This window comes from Ovis canadensis, chromosome 19, assembly GCF_042477335.2.
Source record: "Ovis canadensis isolate MfBH-ARS-UI-01 breed Bighorn chromosome 19, ARS-UI_OviCan_v2, whole genome shotgun sequence".
Taxonomy (NCBI): Eukaryota; Metazoa; Chordata; class Mammalia; order Artiodactyla; family Bovidae; genus Ovis; species Ovis canadensis.
Window position 1 is genome coordinate 33599944 of NC_091263.1, and position 15958 is coordinate 33615901.

Genomic DNA, 15958 nt, shown 5'->3' on the forward strand with positions numbered 1-15958 from the left:
GACCAACCTAGATAGCTTATTAAAAAGCAGAAACATTACTGTGCTTACAAAGGTCCATCTAGTCAAGGCTATGGTTTTTCTAGTAGTCATGTATGGATGTGAGAATTGGACTATAAAGAATGCTGAGCACTGAAGAATTGATGCTTTTGAACTGTGGTGTTAGAGAAGACTCTTGCAAGTCCCTTGGACTGCAAGGAGATCCAACCAGTCAATCCTAAAAGAAATCCGTCCTGACTATTCATTGGAAGGACTGATACTGAAGCTGAAGCTCCAATACTTTGGCCACCTGATGCGAAGAACTGACTCATTGGAAAAGACCCTGATGCTGGGAAAGATTGAAGGTGGGAGGAGAAGGGGACAACAAAGGATGAGATGGTTGGATGGCATCATAGACATAATGGACATGAGTTTGAGTAGGCTCCAGTAGCTGGTGATGTACAGGGAAGCCTGTTGAGCTGCAGTCCATGGGCTCACAAAGTGGGACACAACTGAGTGACTGAACTGAACTGAAGAGCAATCTTCTTGGTCAGAGTTACAATTTCCCGTTTTTGATAAAGACATGAATACAGAAAAAATTTTCCTTATGGTAGGGGAACGTGAGAGTGCAAAATCTGGGACACCCAGTGACCAGTCAGCTTGAGCATGAGAAGGACTAAAAGTGACTGGGTTTCTGATGCTCTGGTGGCACAGGCCTTGACCAAAGATGCTATTCTTTGCGGCAGGAAGCTATTCGGCTCTGTCACAAGCCAGGAAAACAGGCAGTGCAGCAAGCCATTCTTATTTGATTCTCAGAGGTACCAGGCTTTCAGATGCTATGAGAAATTCCTGGCTTTTAAATATTGCCTCAATATTTTTGTAGCACCCTAAGAAAGAAAACATATCTTCTCTAAGATTGAGATTTCAGGGTAAGGGAAAGGTGAGAGGAGAAATATAAGTTTTAAGAGATGGGGAGGAATGGCAATTTTGTAAAAGTCTTTGTAATTAAGAAGTTCTGAAGTGTTTCGGGGTGACAGAAAACTGCAAGAATGGAAGCCAAGTGGTGTCACTGAGCTTCGTGAACAGCCTCCCCTTTTGTATTCTTCAAGGACTCCGTAAAAATCATAAAATTCCTTGTTGCTTATGTTTGCCTTTTGGACTGTGTGAGTCACAGCTTCAGTGGGGGTTCCAAAAATGCATACATATTATTTTTATGATGATGGAGAGGACCTAGTTCAGTTTATAAAGGAGCTGAGGGAAAGTTGGGGAAAGGATCCTGAACATGTCACGAAAACTGCTTGTAGTCCATGGGATGGTTTGAGCTTCCTGTGACAGAAGATCAATGTCTTCTATAAGCTCTGATATCCAAAGACAACCACAGGGAACGTCACTATCCTGTAATGGAAGCAAGGAGCCTGTTCCCATTAAAATCTCCTTTCTCTGAGAAGAAGAGATAAATCTCATGCTCTTTGGAGTGAGACCAACCAGAGTTTGAGTTCTGGCTTCATTATTTACTGACTGGGAACTGTGAAAATCACTTAAGTTTCAGCATCCTCCTAACAGACAGGAAGATAAATGTAAATCTCATACAGCCAATAAGAATAAATGGGGAGAGGTGTCTTCAATGATGAGGATTTAGTGCAATATCCTAAAGATCTCTGGAGAAGGCAATGGCGACCCACTCCAGTACTCTTGCCTGGAAAATCCCATGGACGGCGGAGCCTGGTGGGCTGCAGTCCATGGGGTTGCAAAGAGTCGGACACAACTGAACGCCTTCACTTTCACTTTTCACTTTCATAAATTGGAGAAGGAAATGACAACCCACTCCAGTGTTCTTGCCTGGAGAATCCCAGGGATGGGGGAGCCTGGTGGGCTGCCGTCTATGGGGTCGCACAGGGTCGGACACAACTAAAGTGACTTAGCAGCAGCAACAACCTACAGATCTGAGAGATTATTCCTTAATCATTTGATCATAAACATATATATATTATATATATGTTTACTTTTATGCTTTAAACTAGATGGAAATTGCTTATAATTACATCCATATAAATCATTCATATAATTGTGCATTCTCTGGTTTATTTTGGAATAGCAAAACACCATCAGGGAAAAGTCTAACATGCAATAATATTAATGACAATTTAGTGTATTATGAAGCTGCATGTAAAACAAAGAAGAAGGTTTCCCTGGTGGCTCCGTGGTAAAGAATCCACCTGCCAATGCAGGACACACGGGTTCGACCCCTGGTCCAGGAAGATCCTACCTGCTGCAGAGCAACTAAGCCCATGTCCCAGAGCTACTGATCCTGGGCTCGAGAGCCCGGAAGCCTCAACTTCTGAGCCCATGTGCCACAACGACTGGGGCGCTCACAACCAAGACCCTGTGCTCCACAACAAGGGAAGCCACTGCAATGAGAAGCCCATGCACCTCAGTAGAGACTAGTCTCCTCTCTCTGCAACTACAGCAAAGCCCGCGCAGCAACAAAGACCCAGGACAGTCAACAGTTAAAAAATAAATAAATAATTTCTTTTTATTAAGAGAAGAGCCAAAGAAATGTAGTAGATAATTCTGGATTACTCTTGGTGGGATGAACTATAAAGTGATACATATTAGCAACCTTAAAAAGAACCTTTTCAAAGTCACTATAGAACACAATAGCACATGGTTATATTGCCAAGGAACATCAGAAACACTTGGGGTAAACTCTGAACAGCACAAAACCACAGAGTCCTTATGTTTTATGACTGACTACTTGTACCATGATCAATGGCCCAGCAACAGATTCATATGCTGATTGATTTATGGTTGGTATTTTTGACAACACAGGTGGAAGTAAAGATAGCATGCTCTGGAAAACTATAAGATGTTTAAAAAAGCCTCTCTAGAGAGGACAAGGAAATTGAACAAAAGATGTTCAGGAAACATTTGAACATAATTATGAAAACAAGAAGAGTATGTCTGAACTAATATATCATATGTAGATTAAATACACAGAGAACAAAGTCAGTAGATTAAAGTGTATAAATAGATATTTGATTAATTCCATCTACATTCCTGACATTTACATATAAAATTAGCAAAAAAAATTTTTTTCTTGAATTGTGTTCTAGGGAACACAGAAGGTTATATCTTATTAGGGGATTAATTATATATCTGATTTTGTGATTGGGTCATCCCCTAAACCATTAAATGCTTCCTGTAGGCCATAGCTAGTCACAGTAATGAACTAGACTTATTGCACAGAGCCAGAATGCACAAAAATATCATGCTTCCTCTACTTTGATACTGTGAGTTAAAAAATGCCCCCTCTTGTCAATCAATACCTTCAGGACCGGAAAGGCAGTGAGTCTCCATGTAGAATATGTGTGGAAAAAACAAATTCAAAATGAGAACCACTGGCCCTGTGCTTGAGGAACAGCTTATCACCTCGTCTGTGAGTTCTGCAAGACAAGCTCACCAGCTGGACCACTTTACGCTGACAGAAAATAAGCTGACGTGTTCCCACAACCTGCAATGGGAAAGTTTGCAGTGGCTGGCCCGTTGATGAACAGAGAAAGAAATTTATGTCAAGCTTTCACCAAGGATATGATTAAGCAAATCAAGCTACAGCAAAAAGAAATAAAAATGTTCATTGTGAGGAACTAAGCTGAAAAAAACCCTGAAACAGACTTTAGGAGCCTGTCAGAAGGCATTCTGAGGGGGTGCTTTATGAAAATCAAGGGATAGAAGAGAGTTTTCTTTTTAAAGGACCACACTCACATTTGTCCACCTGTATATGACTAAGATGAGGACTACAGGGATTGGATTTCCCATCTCACTTGCATTATGAAGGGCCATTTAATTAGCACTCACCAGTAAGACATGAATGGAAGTGATGTGTATTGCTCCTGGGACAACACTTACAAGAAGCATGTATATCTTGTCCCCATTTTCTGAATTTCCACAGGCTGGATACAGATGACTATGAGGCTGGACAGTAACGATTCTCAGACTTGACTGTGCATTAGAATCACCTGGAGAGTTGTGCAAACACAAACTTCTGGGCCTGTTCTCCATAGCTTCCGATGCAGTAGATCTAAGATGCAGCGTTATAATGTGCATCTCTATAAGTTTCCAGGTGACATGGAGTTGCTGGCATGAGGACCACTCTCTGAGAGCTGGAGGAGCCATGTGACAGTAAGGAGTCTGGGTCCTTGAGTAACTGCATCAACAAAACAGCCTGCTGATCATGGACATGTGTTTCTATTATACTTGCAACTTTATACACTGATAAAGCAGCCATTGCCATTTTAAATAATATAGCAAGTGAATAAGGAATGTTCAGGCATGGTGTTCATATTTAAGGGAAACAGCGTGAGGAATCCCACCCATGACAAGGTCATGCGGCAGAGGCCTGATGGGCAAGGTGAATCAGGCCTCAGGGTTTCCCCCTGGTATTTCCTGAGCATGTACCCAAAATAAGAATCTGCCTGCCCTATTGTATTGTACTTTTCCACTCTTCTGACACACTCTGGAAAAAGTTGACTCTGGGCTTTAGTCTTCTGCATTTGAAAGGGATGTTTCAGTTCACACCCCCTCTGATAACTCTCTAGCTTGCCTAACAAGTTCCCCCGGACTTTTTACAGCTTGTGAATTGTTTAGTCTCCCAACTTCGAGAGGCACAGGAAGCTTAAAACATCCTAGGAATGCAGGGGCTTCCAAGGTGTCAAGATCATTAGAACAAAACTGATTAAGCATTTCATTGTTGAGCCAATACTTGCTGCCAAATTTTCATATCTTTTATTTGTTGATATAGTTGGTATATAGAAAAAACAAGTAGCAACATTAGATCTTTGAGTTAAGTACCTTCTTTGTTATAACCCACTGCGCCTTTGTTCTATAGAGATGTAACTTTAGTGCTTTAAGGAGATGCAGATTAAAGAAAACACTTCAGGGGAAATGAGATTAACATTCATTAAGGAAGAGAGCCAAAAAGTGTTAACAAGCCTCTTGGCCAGAAGATAATGTAAATCACCTGAGACCTTTTGTATACAAAAAGATATACAGAAAGGGTCAGGACTGCTGCCCCTGCATAACTCTGTATCTTCCATTATGTAAAATTTAGGGTATATAAACACCTTTTGAATAATAAAGTTGGAGGGGTTTTTGCACAAGCCTGGCCTCCCCCATGTCAATTCTTTCTCTTGCTCCCTCTCCCTCCCTCTACTTTTCAGGCTGATCCCTTGGAACGCAGAGGCTCACCAAGTCTACTTAACTTGCCGGGGCTTCTGAGACCCATGTGAGAGGGAGCCCAAGGCGGGGCACCCTCTGCTATTCAAGTGGGCGCCTGTGGCCCAACGTAGACGGTGCAAGTTCCTTGTCTGGAACTTTATTGGTTTTCCACATAAATCAGGTTAATCAGCCTCTTTCTTCTACTCATTTTCCTACTACACTATTTCTTCCTAATCTAATCTTATATTAATAAATAATTTTTTTCCTCGCCTATGCCGTCCCCACTTCGAATTACCTGGATCCACTGGGGCTGGACCCCGGCAAACTGGGACTTGAGTTAAATAAGCAAGAGAAGATATTTCTAGGAAGAACAAATATAAGCAAAAAAAGGAAAAAAAAACAATGATAGGGGTGGTAAAAAAGGAGTGACTGACAGGTGACAAGGGCTTCCCTGGTGACTCAGCTGGTAAAGAAAACATCTGGGATGCAGGAGATCTGGGTTTGATCCGTGGGTTGGGAAGAGCCTCTGGGGAAGGGAAAGGCTACCCTCTCCAGTGGAATTCTCCAGGCCAGAGGGGTTGCAAAGAGTTGGACATGACTGAGTGATCTTCACTTCAACAGGAGACAATGGAAATGAAGGTCCTGGAATGGCTAGGACATGTCAACAGAGTGACTCTGCTGGAGAAAACAATTTGCATTAACAAGTGATGAGTATCTAAGTCCCCAGACATAAACTAGAGTCCTTGGTAATATAGCCTAGAAAGTCATAGATAGGAAATTTAACTCAAAAGAAGGAATGAAAACAAATTTATAAGGAAATAGTTCAACCAGGCTGTTAAAAGTTACTGCTTAGAAGAATGATATCCTGAAGTTTAGATTAAAGGGCTGAGAATAGACAGCTCAGTGGGCCCTGTAGAAGCCCGTTACCATGACTCAGAGCCATTCAGATTTACCAGCAGGGTGACTTTGTGACAAGATTACTTGATCAATTAGAGCCTCAGTTTCCTCTTCTATAAAATAAGAAAATGGCCTTTCAGGGTTGTTACAAGGATTAAATGCAAATATGTATGAAAAACATCTGGCACAAATGTTTGCTATGAACCTACAGTAACTATGAGCTATAAGGCCAGAATTCAGATGAAAGAAATGGAAAGAATAAATTCAATATCAAAGGAGCATTATGTAACCAACTGCATATTGGAGAAAGGATGACTGGGACAGAGATTAAAATTTTTAACCTAGGATGCTTACCAAGAATATGACAAATGACAGAAAAGCTGAAGATGGAAAGATAGGAGGATGCAAAACAATGACCTACTGTATTTTTGTTTCTTTGTTTCTGTTTTTTTATTCCTTTATCTATTGTTTACACTTGGTCAAAAGTAGATTGGTAGACACCCCTGAACAAAATGGGCTGTTGGGATGTTTGTATTAAATATATTACACACCTCCAAACATCCATGGCCAAAATAGGCCACAGTTGGCATACTTACTTGAAAGAACTCACTGCATGGTAATCGGATAAACAGATAATCATAGGTCTACCTGTGCTTCCCTTGTAGTTCAGTCAGTAAAGAATTTGCCTGTAGTGCAAGACACCCAGGTTCAATCCCTGGGTTGTCAAGATCCCCTGGAGAAGGAAATGGCAACCCACTCCAGTATCCTTGCCTGGAGAATCTCATGGACAGAGGAGCCTGGTGGGCTGCAGTCCATGGGGTTGCAAAGAGTCGAGCATGACTGAGTGACTAACACTTACTTACTTACCTATGATAAAAGATTTACTCCAAATTTCACTCATGGCACTGGAGAGAATATTTTCCACATTAAGATGACTCATTCCCAAGCATATTTTGTTGGCACATCAGCAGATTCTCAAGTAATCCAAGAAGAGTTCAGAAAGTGGGCATATCTACTGTGAGGTTACTGTGTGGCATACAGTAAAATCCAAATATCCATTTACACAGGAAAACTGGCAGGTGGGACAGAAGTCCAGGCACATTGTTGTAAACTCAAAACTACTCTAAGGAGCAGCCGTGGAATATTTCTAAATGTGGGGTGATCACACTATGGCAACAACACTCCATTTAAATTTCAGAGTCATTCTTCTCTCTAAACATACTTGAAGGCTTCTTTGGAACTGTGATGACATCTTATCGATTTCACTAAGTGACCTAGATTGATTGAAAACTTGGAGAAGCTTTAAACACTAAAAGTTCCTCAAGGGCGTCTTTCCCTGGTGGATGTCCTATTTGTTTTCAGTGCAGTGTTTTTCTTCCATAACCCATCTGCCTGATCATTTTATCTATCTGGTTTCTTTCTGAAAGAGTATAGGCATTGCAAAGGATCTCACTAAATCTGAAGTCAAAAGTCCCAAGGTAGGAGTTAGGAGCTGTCATACAGGTTTAAGATTTCATGTTTTAAGACGGACAGTCTTTCTTGGTGCCAGAGCACAACCAGAATCCCTCATCTTAAAAGAAAGTATCATATTACATACAATGGATGCAGCTTAAATGATAAAAATTACAAAAACTGGGAAAGATATTTTTAAAAAGGAAATATATCCTGGGTCCTTTGCTCACTGGCAATACATTTACCAGTGGGTGCCTTTATGGCTCACTGAATAACAAAACAAGAATAGGGACATGAAGAAAAATATCAATCTTATAATTACCTATTTCCAGAGGAGTAATAAATGAAAAAATGAAAACACAGTACTTTTTGTTTTTCCTCTCTCCCACACCACAGCACCTGTATCTAGACATCCCAGGGGGTCATTGTTCTTTTCGCATCACCACAGAATATGATTTTTCTCACGAGAAAATTATTCACTGGAGAAATCAAACTAGCCATCCTAGTGCAGTTCTTGGGACTTCTGTTGGCATTTCAACTCTTGGCTTAGTTTGAAAAATGAGAGTCACGTCATCTACTTTCTACACAAATTGAAACCCGAAGATCCGATCACTCTTGAAATTCATGAAATCCCGAATTGAGAAAACTGAGGCGGATTCTCAGAGCTGCTACAGCGGAACGTGACAGTGGATATGGTAAAGGCTAACTGCAGACAAATAAACTGTCACCATCTGAAATCAGCGCTTCCGCGGTACTGAAAGTATCTAGGCGCAGAGACGGTCAGTGACAGAAAATGCATTATGAGAATGTTCCTCCCTCAACTACGGTCACTGTCATTTAATTCAAATAGAACATAATGAAGGTCTTTGCTGCATATTGCCATGTGTATAAATGGCTAGATTAGTCGCTAACCGTTAATTAGTAGCTTTTGCAAAATGTGGTCAATCTACTTGTGGGAGAGGAATATGGCTTGATTTATAGTTTATAATTACTTCTCTATATTGATATTGCTAATTATAATGTGTTTATATTCTGCTTAAAAGCTGCAACTGTGCCTTGCAATAATACATCAATATTTTTAGGGTTTAAAACATCTTGCAACACTCTTTGACATAAATTGCAGCAATAGTTTCTTGGCTTCATCTTGTAAAGTAAAGGAAATAAAACCAAAAATAAACAAATGGGACCTAGTTAAACTCAAAAGCTTTTCCACAGCAAAAGAAACCATGAACAAAATGAAAAGACAACCTACTGAATGGGGAGAAAATATTTACAAATGATATAACTGATATGGGATTAATGCTTAACATATAAGAACAGCTGATACAACTTAACACCAAAAAAAAAAAAAAGACAATTAAAAAATGGGCAGAAGAACTGAATAGACATTTTTCCAAAGAGAAAATGCTGATGCTCAACATGTACAGTAAAAGATGCTCAACACTGCTTTTCCTCATGGAAATACAAATCAAAACCACAATGAGATACCGCCTCATATCTATCAGAATTTGTTGCTATTTAGTCGCCAAGTTGTGTGTGACTCTTTTGTGACTCCACCAGGCTCCTGTCTCCTTGGCATTTCCCAGGCAAGAATACTGGGGTGGGTTGCCACTTCCTGCTTCAAGGGATCTTCCTGATCTGCTTCTTATATACCAGATCAGTTTCTCTCTACAACAATCGTACATTCTAGATTCTTCATCACTTTCCACTTTATGCATTTTTCTTTTCTTTTTTTTTTTTAGTAAACATAATTTGGTAAACATACAACTAAAAGTTATGTGTACATATAAAACCTCATAAGTCAGAGAAAAGAAGCTTTTGCTTATTTGCGTGTTCTGATTTTAGGTTCAGACAGTCACTCTTTCAGCTGCAGCCTCTGCATCAGGGCAAAAATCCCCAAGTCTCTCATTCTCCGCCTGCTGTTTGCCATTTGTAGCTGAGCAGCTTAAAAGGAATATCATGGCCACTGCATCACTGTGGACACATAAGGAATGATGAAAAGAATAAAGGATTTCAGATGACAGATTTCAATCAACATCATGAGAAATATCAGTCATAAAACAATGGTTTGTTTTTGTGTGTGTGTGTGACAACACAATTATTTTCAAGCTCTCCCACCATTTCTGAAAAGAAATATTCTGCTCTGCTTTTAACAAGAGGGGAGCACGGAAGAAGTTTCAGCTGTTTACTTTTTCTTCTTTACATCAAGTGTTTGCCTTTTTTTTTTTCTGAGCATCAATAACTTCCTCTATTTATCAATCAACTTCATAATCAAAAAACTCAAACAATGGGTAATGTAGTCTGTGAATTAACATTTCAAGTAAAAATAATCTCCTAAAATAGCTGTAAACTATGGTAACCTCTTAAATCTTAGTGTCCCCTATGGCTGAAAGAAGCCAGACATCAAATGCATTTTCCTTGGAAGGAATGTTAATTCCCATAAACTGAGCATCTGAGTAAATGCCAGGTGCATTAACCACCATGAATAAATAATACTAGCTGACATATTTTAATGAGCCTGTTAAGTCCCAGTCTCTTTAAAGCACTTAACATATTTGAACTCACTTAATTCCTACAACAACCCCATGGGGGGAGTTATTATTACCACATTTTACCTCTGAGGGATTTCAGGCACCCTGAAGCCTGATAGCTTGACCAAAGCCTCAGACCTCGTAAGTGGTGGGGCTGGCAATGAAGCAAGCAATCTGGCTCTGGAGCCCATGACCTCAACCCTGATAATCCTAATTAAATAGCAATGGTCCTCACAGTGTGATATCTGGCCAAGAAACATCAGCAAAACCTGGCAACCTGTTGAAATCAGGAATTCTTTGGCCCCAGCCCAGACATCCAGTCAGGCAGAGTCCAAGCAGGTAATCTTGAGACAGGGTAACCAGTTGAGAAAAGACCTTGATGCAGGGAAAGACGTGATGCTGGGAAGACGAAAGGAGAAGAGGGTAGCGGAGGATGAGATAATTATAAGATAGCATGATCAATGCAATGGACATGAGTTTGAGCAAACTGGGAGATAGTGAGGGACAGGGAAGCTGGGTGTGCTGCAGTCCATGGGGTCAGGGTGTTGGCTGTTGGTGAATGAACACACCATCGTAGTTATCTGGGTCATTAAGACCTTTTTTTGTATAGTTCTTCTGTGTATTCTTGCCACCTCTTCTCACTCTCTTCTGTTATGTTCTTACTTAACAGGTCAGAGACTGGCAGTTACTAAATCTACTGTTCATCATGGATGTTTACATTTCCCCTCTCCAGGATAAAACAATGTAAATGATTGACCTTAAACTGACATAATATCATGATTGAAGACAAGGACTTTCACTTGTGAGGATGTCCTCCTTCTAACCAGGAGGAAATATGCATTCACAGTAACAGATGTTTATGGAAAATGTAGAATATTCAAGTAGATTGAACTGACTTGGCATGCTGTTAAGACGTCCAAAAAAGATGAGTGTAATGCCATTCTTTCTCAGAAGTAAGAGCTTATTATTTTACAGAAGGAAGATCAAAAGTTATCCCAGTGCCTGTAATGTTAGACCGCTTATTCATCATATAAGGAATGTGTCTTGAATGTTTGAATATCAGAAGAAATATAATCATATTACTTTTGTCCTGCATATTTAAAATTATATTTAAGAAAGTTATATCTCAGCTTTACAAAGATCCAGACTTTTGGGTAACAATCTTTAAGCCAAAAATATACTGTTTTTTGGCTTACGTCTTTCTTCCTTTGCTGTCCAAATGGATGTAAGCCATTAGCTGTCACTGGAGGTGTCGTATACTTGATAGAACAGGTTCTTCGAGGTAGTTGAACAAACTTGACTCCCTAGTTACTTAGGGAAAACAGTCCCATAGCTCATTTTTCCAAACACCTTGGAAGTTCTCAGCAAAGCTCATCAATTCATCTTTCCCATCCTTACTGAGATATGACTGACCTTGTTCCTTTCCATGAGGTAGCTCATTTTTCCTTTAAGTCAATTCCTCTGAAATGTGGAACATGTAAACCAGGTAAGCTAATCTTCTTGATGCCATTAACTATTATTCCAGTTGATTCTAAAAGCCTAAGATGATAGAACTCAGAGAGCCCATCTTAAAATTCTGACAGAGCCCTCCAGAAATTAATATTACCCTAACTCCACAGCAGACGTTATAGATTCTATCAGAGACCGGTAAGCTTAAGACACCATATTTATGTGAAATGCCTATTTCACTGAAAGATTATACCCTGTGGACAATTACTATAATTACTTAAGAGATATATTCCCCGTATGTCTCAAGCTTGCTTGGTAAAGGGAAAGGGTGGCAAGTCAGAAATGGAGTATAAGTTGGCACCTACTAACTGTCTTGATCTTTGTCCTTTTTATTGGTTTCTAATCTGCTATAAATCTGTTTCAAATCCTGAAAGATGATGCTGTGAAAGTGCTGCACTCAATATGCCAGCAAATTTGGAAAACTCAGCAGTGGCCACAGGACTAGAAAAGGTCAGTTTTCATTCCAATCCCAAAGAAAGGCAATGCCAAAGAATGCTCAACTACCACACAATTGGACTCATCTCACATGCTAATAAAGTAATGCTCAAATTCTCCAAGCCAGGCTTCAGCAATACGTGAACTGCAAACTTCCAGATGTTCAAGTTGGTTTTAGAAAAGGCAGAGGAACTTGAGATCAAATTGCCAACATCTGCTGGGTCATCGAAAAAGCAAGAGAGTTCCAGAAAAACATCTATTTCTGCTTTATTGACTATGCCAAAGCCTTTGACTGTGTGGATCACAATAAACTGTGGAAAATTCTGAGAGAGACGGGAATACCAGAGCACCTGACCTGCCTCTTGAGAAACCTATATGCAAGTCAGGAAGCAACAGTTAGAACTGGACATGGAACAACAGATTGGTTCCAAATAGGAAAAGGAGTACGTCAAGGCTGTATATTGTCACCCTGCTTATTTAACTTATATGCAGAGTACATCATGAGAAATGCTAGACTGGAAGAAAACACAAGCTGGAATCAAGATGGCCGGGAGAAATATCAATAACCTCAGATATGCAGATAACACCACCCTTATGGCAGAAAGTGAAGAGGAACTAAAAAGCCTCTTGATGAAAGTGAAAGAGGAGAGTGAAAAAGTTGGCCTAAAGCTCAACATTCAGAAGATCATGGCATCTGGTCCCATCACTTCATGGGAAAGAGATGGGGAAACAGTGGAAACAGTGTCAGACTTTATTTTTGGGGGCTCCAAAATCACTGCAGATGGTGACTGCAGCCATGAAATTAAAAGACGCTTACTCCTTGGAAGGAAAGTGATGACCAACCTAGATAGCATATTCGAAAGCAGAGACATTACTTTGCCAACAAAGGTCTGTCTAGTCAAGGCTATGGTTTTTCCTGTGGTCATGTATGGATGTGAGAGTTGGACTGTGAAGAAGGCTGAGCGCTGAAGAACTGATGCTTTTGAACTGTGGTGTTGGAGAAGACTCTTGAGAGTCCCTTGGACTGCAGGAGATCCAACCAGTCCATTGTAAAGGAGATCAGCCCTGGGTGTTCTTTGGAAGGAATAATGCTAATGTTGAAGCTCCAGTACTTTGGCCACCTCATGCGAAGAGCTGACTCATTGGAAAAGACTCTGATGTTGGGAGGGATTGGGGGCAGGAGGAGAAGGGGATGACAGTGGATGAAATGGCTGGATGGCATCACTGACTTGATGGACATGAGTTTGAGTGAACTCCAGGAGATGGCGATGGACAAGGGAGGTCTGGTGTGCTGCGATTCATGGGGTCGCAAAGAGTCAGACACGACTGAGCGACTGAAATGAACTGAACTGAACTGAATCTGTTATAAGTCTAGAGGCTACTCAATGACTTCTGAACAGTCACTATTACTCTAAAACTTCATAATAGTTGAAATGGATTTTTCCAGTGCTTTGTCTCAGAGATTCCAAGTATTTAACTCTATCTCTGCCTGGTGCATGTTAGAGATACAACTCTAATGATCCACTGTGGGTTATCAAACTATGATTTAAACACAATTTTCTGTGCCTTGAGGATTTTTTTTATTTTTAAAATGTTATTTTGTAAATTCTGATGTTTTTCCTGACTTACAGAGATGTGGTATATGGATGTGAGAGTTGGATCATTAAGAAAGCTGAGCACTGAAAAATTGATGCTTTTGAACTTTGGTTTGGAGAAGACTCTTGAGAGTCCCTCGGACTGCTAGGAGATCAAACCAGTCAGTCCTAAAGGAAATGAGTCCTGAATATTCATTGGGAAGACTGATGCTGCTTCAATAATTTGGTAACCTGATGCAAAGAACTAACTCTGTGGAAAAGACCCTGAAGCTGGGAAAGATTGAAGGCAGGAGGAGAAGGATATGACAGAGGATGAGAGGGTTGGATGGCATCACTGACTCGATGGGCATGAGTTTGCGTAGACTCTGGGAGTTGGTGATGGACAGGGAAGCCTGGTGTGCTGCAGTCCATGGGGTCGCAAAAAGTGGGACATGACTGAGTGACTGAACCAAACCGATAGAGATTTGAAAAGATATTAGTATGGGGTGTTGATTATGGGGAGCTTTTCTGGCCTGAAGAAGAGTCTATGAAATGATGGAAAGATTGGTGTTCAGCTAGTGGAAGGTCAAGCTTCTAGGCCAAATTTTATTTCTACACTGATGAAAACAGAGACAATTTGCTGGTTTTGATACTCAATTTTACAGTTGTATTCAAGGGATGATGAACACTCATTATTCCCATGGTTATGTTCTCAAATGGAGAGTTTATTAATTTTAACACCCATGGAACAGTGACTCCAAGCAATACTCATGCTTTTATAAAGCATTCATGATAATGAAATTCAAAAGGTCATTGTTCTCCGGGTAGTCATAAGATGCTGCTCAGACTTCCGAAGTACCAACTATTGCTGCTTATCACATGTGAAGATTCATGTGGAAGAAATGTATCCTTACTTGAAGGAAAGGATCTTTCAAAACTTTGTTTTTATTGATTCAGTTACAGATTCACAGATGACCCCGAGGGGAAATAGACAAAGACATAAATCCACAATTTTAAAGTGTATGTATGTTACTTAGAAAAGCTATTTGATATAGTGAAGACAGACTATTGCTTGTCTCAAGATGGATTATCTTTGACTACAACATATCTCCTTCTGCCCTAAGTCAATATGACTGATATAAAGGGACAGATTGCGGAAGGCTAGAAGATGAGAATGGAGGTCAGCTTACAATCCTCACAAAGCAACACAGAAACTTGGGTTTTCTTTTGAGTAAAACAGAGGTCACTGGAGGGTTTCATGCAAGCTCTCCACTGTATTCTTACAGAATCATTGGAGACATCAAGTGCATCTTGGACATTTGTTGTGCCTCTGACAGGACTAAGACAAGGCTTAAAAACAGTACAAATTCAATACATATTTGACAAAATGTAACATGAGATTTCCTGGAGTAGGAAATGGCAACCCATTCCAGTATTCTTGCCTGGGAAATCCCATGGACAGAGGAGCCTGGTGGGCTACAGTCCATGGGGTTGCAAAGAGTTGGATGTGACTGAGTGACGGAATATAACATGACATTTATGAGACATTCTGTGGTTCATTTAAGAAGGACTGCATCTATCTAAAGTGGATATTTCACGTCTCAATTTATGTGATTGGGTAATGTTAAAATTATTTTCTGTGCTGCATAACTACATTTCTTTTTCCCCAGTGGTATTCCTAGGGTTAATATTTATTCTATCTTGTGTTTCCCAAACAGTATCATTCATGGACCTAAATTCATGTTTCATATGTACGATTGATTAATATATTTTTCTAAAACAAACCACCTCTTATTCAAATAAGCCTATTTTAGAGGAAATACATATATACATGTACATGTGTATATGTATATTCACATATACTCACACACATATCAACATGTGTTAAAGGGAAACAAACCATGCATAGATGCAAATACACTACTGAATATCTATGAAATCAGGAATGTGATATGCTCAGTTCAGTTCAGTCACTCAGTTGTGTCCAACTCTGAGACACCATGGACTGCAGCATGCCAGGCTTCCCTGTCCATCACCAATTCCCAGAGTTTCCTCAAACTCATGTTATTGAGTTGGTGATGCCATCCAACCATCTCATCCTCTGTCGTCCCCTTCTCCTCTGGCCTTCAATCATTCCCAGCATCAGGGTCATTTCAAATGAGTCAGTTCTTTGCATCAGGTGGCCAAAGTATTGGAGTTTCAGCTACAGCATCAGTCCTTCCAAAGAAATCCCAGGACTGATCTCCTTTAGGATGGACTGGTTGGATCTCCTTGCAGTCCAAGGGACTCTCAAGAGTCTTCTCCAGCACCACAGTTCAAAAGTATCAATTCTTCAGCGCTCAGCTTTCTTTATAGTCCAACTCTCACATC

At 40.2% G+C, this 15958-nt stretch overlaps 1 protein-coding gene across 1 annotated transcript in view; it reads right to left on the reverse strand.

The window, feature by feature from the left end:
- Nucleotides 1-15958, reverse strand: part of GRM7 (glutamate metabotropic receptor 7) — a 909573-nt gene that overhangs the window by 379418 nt on the left and 514197 nt on the right. The gene's annotated exons all lie outside the window — the stretch shown is intronic.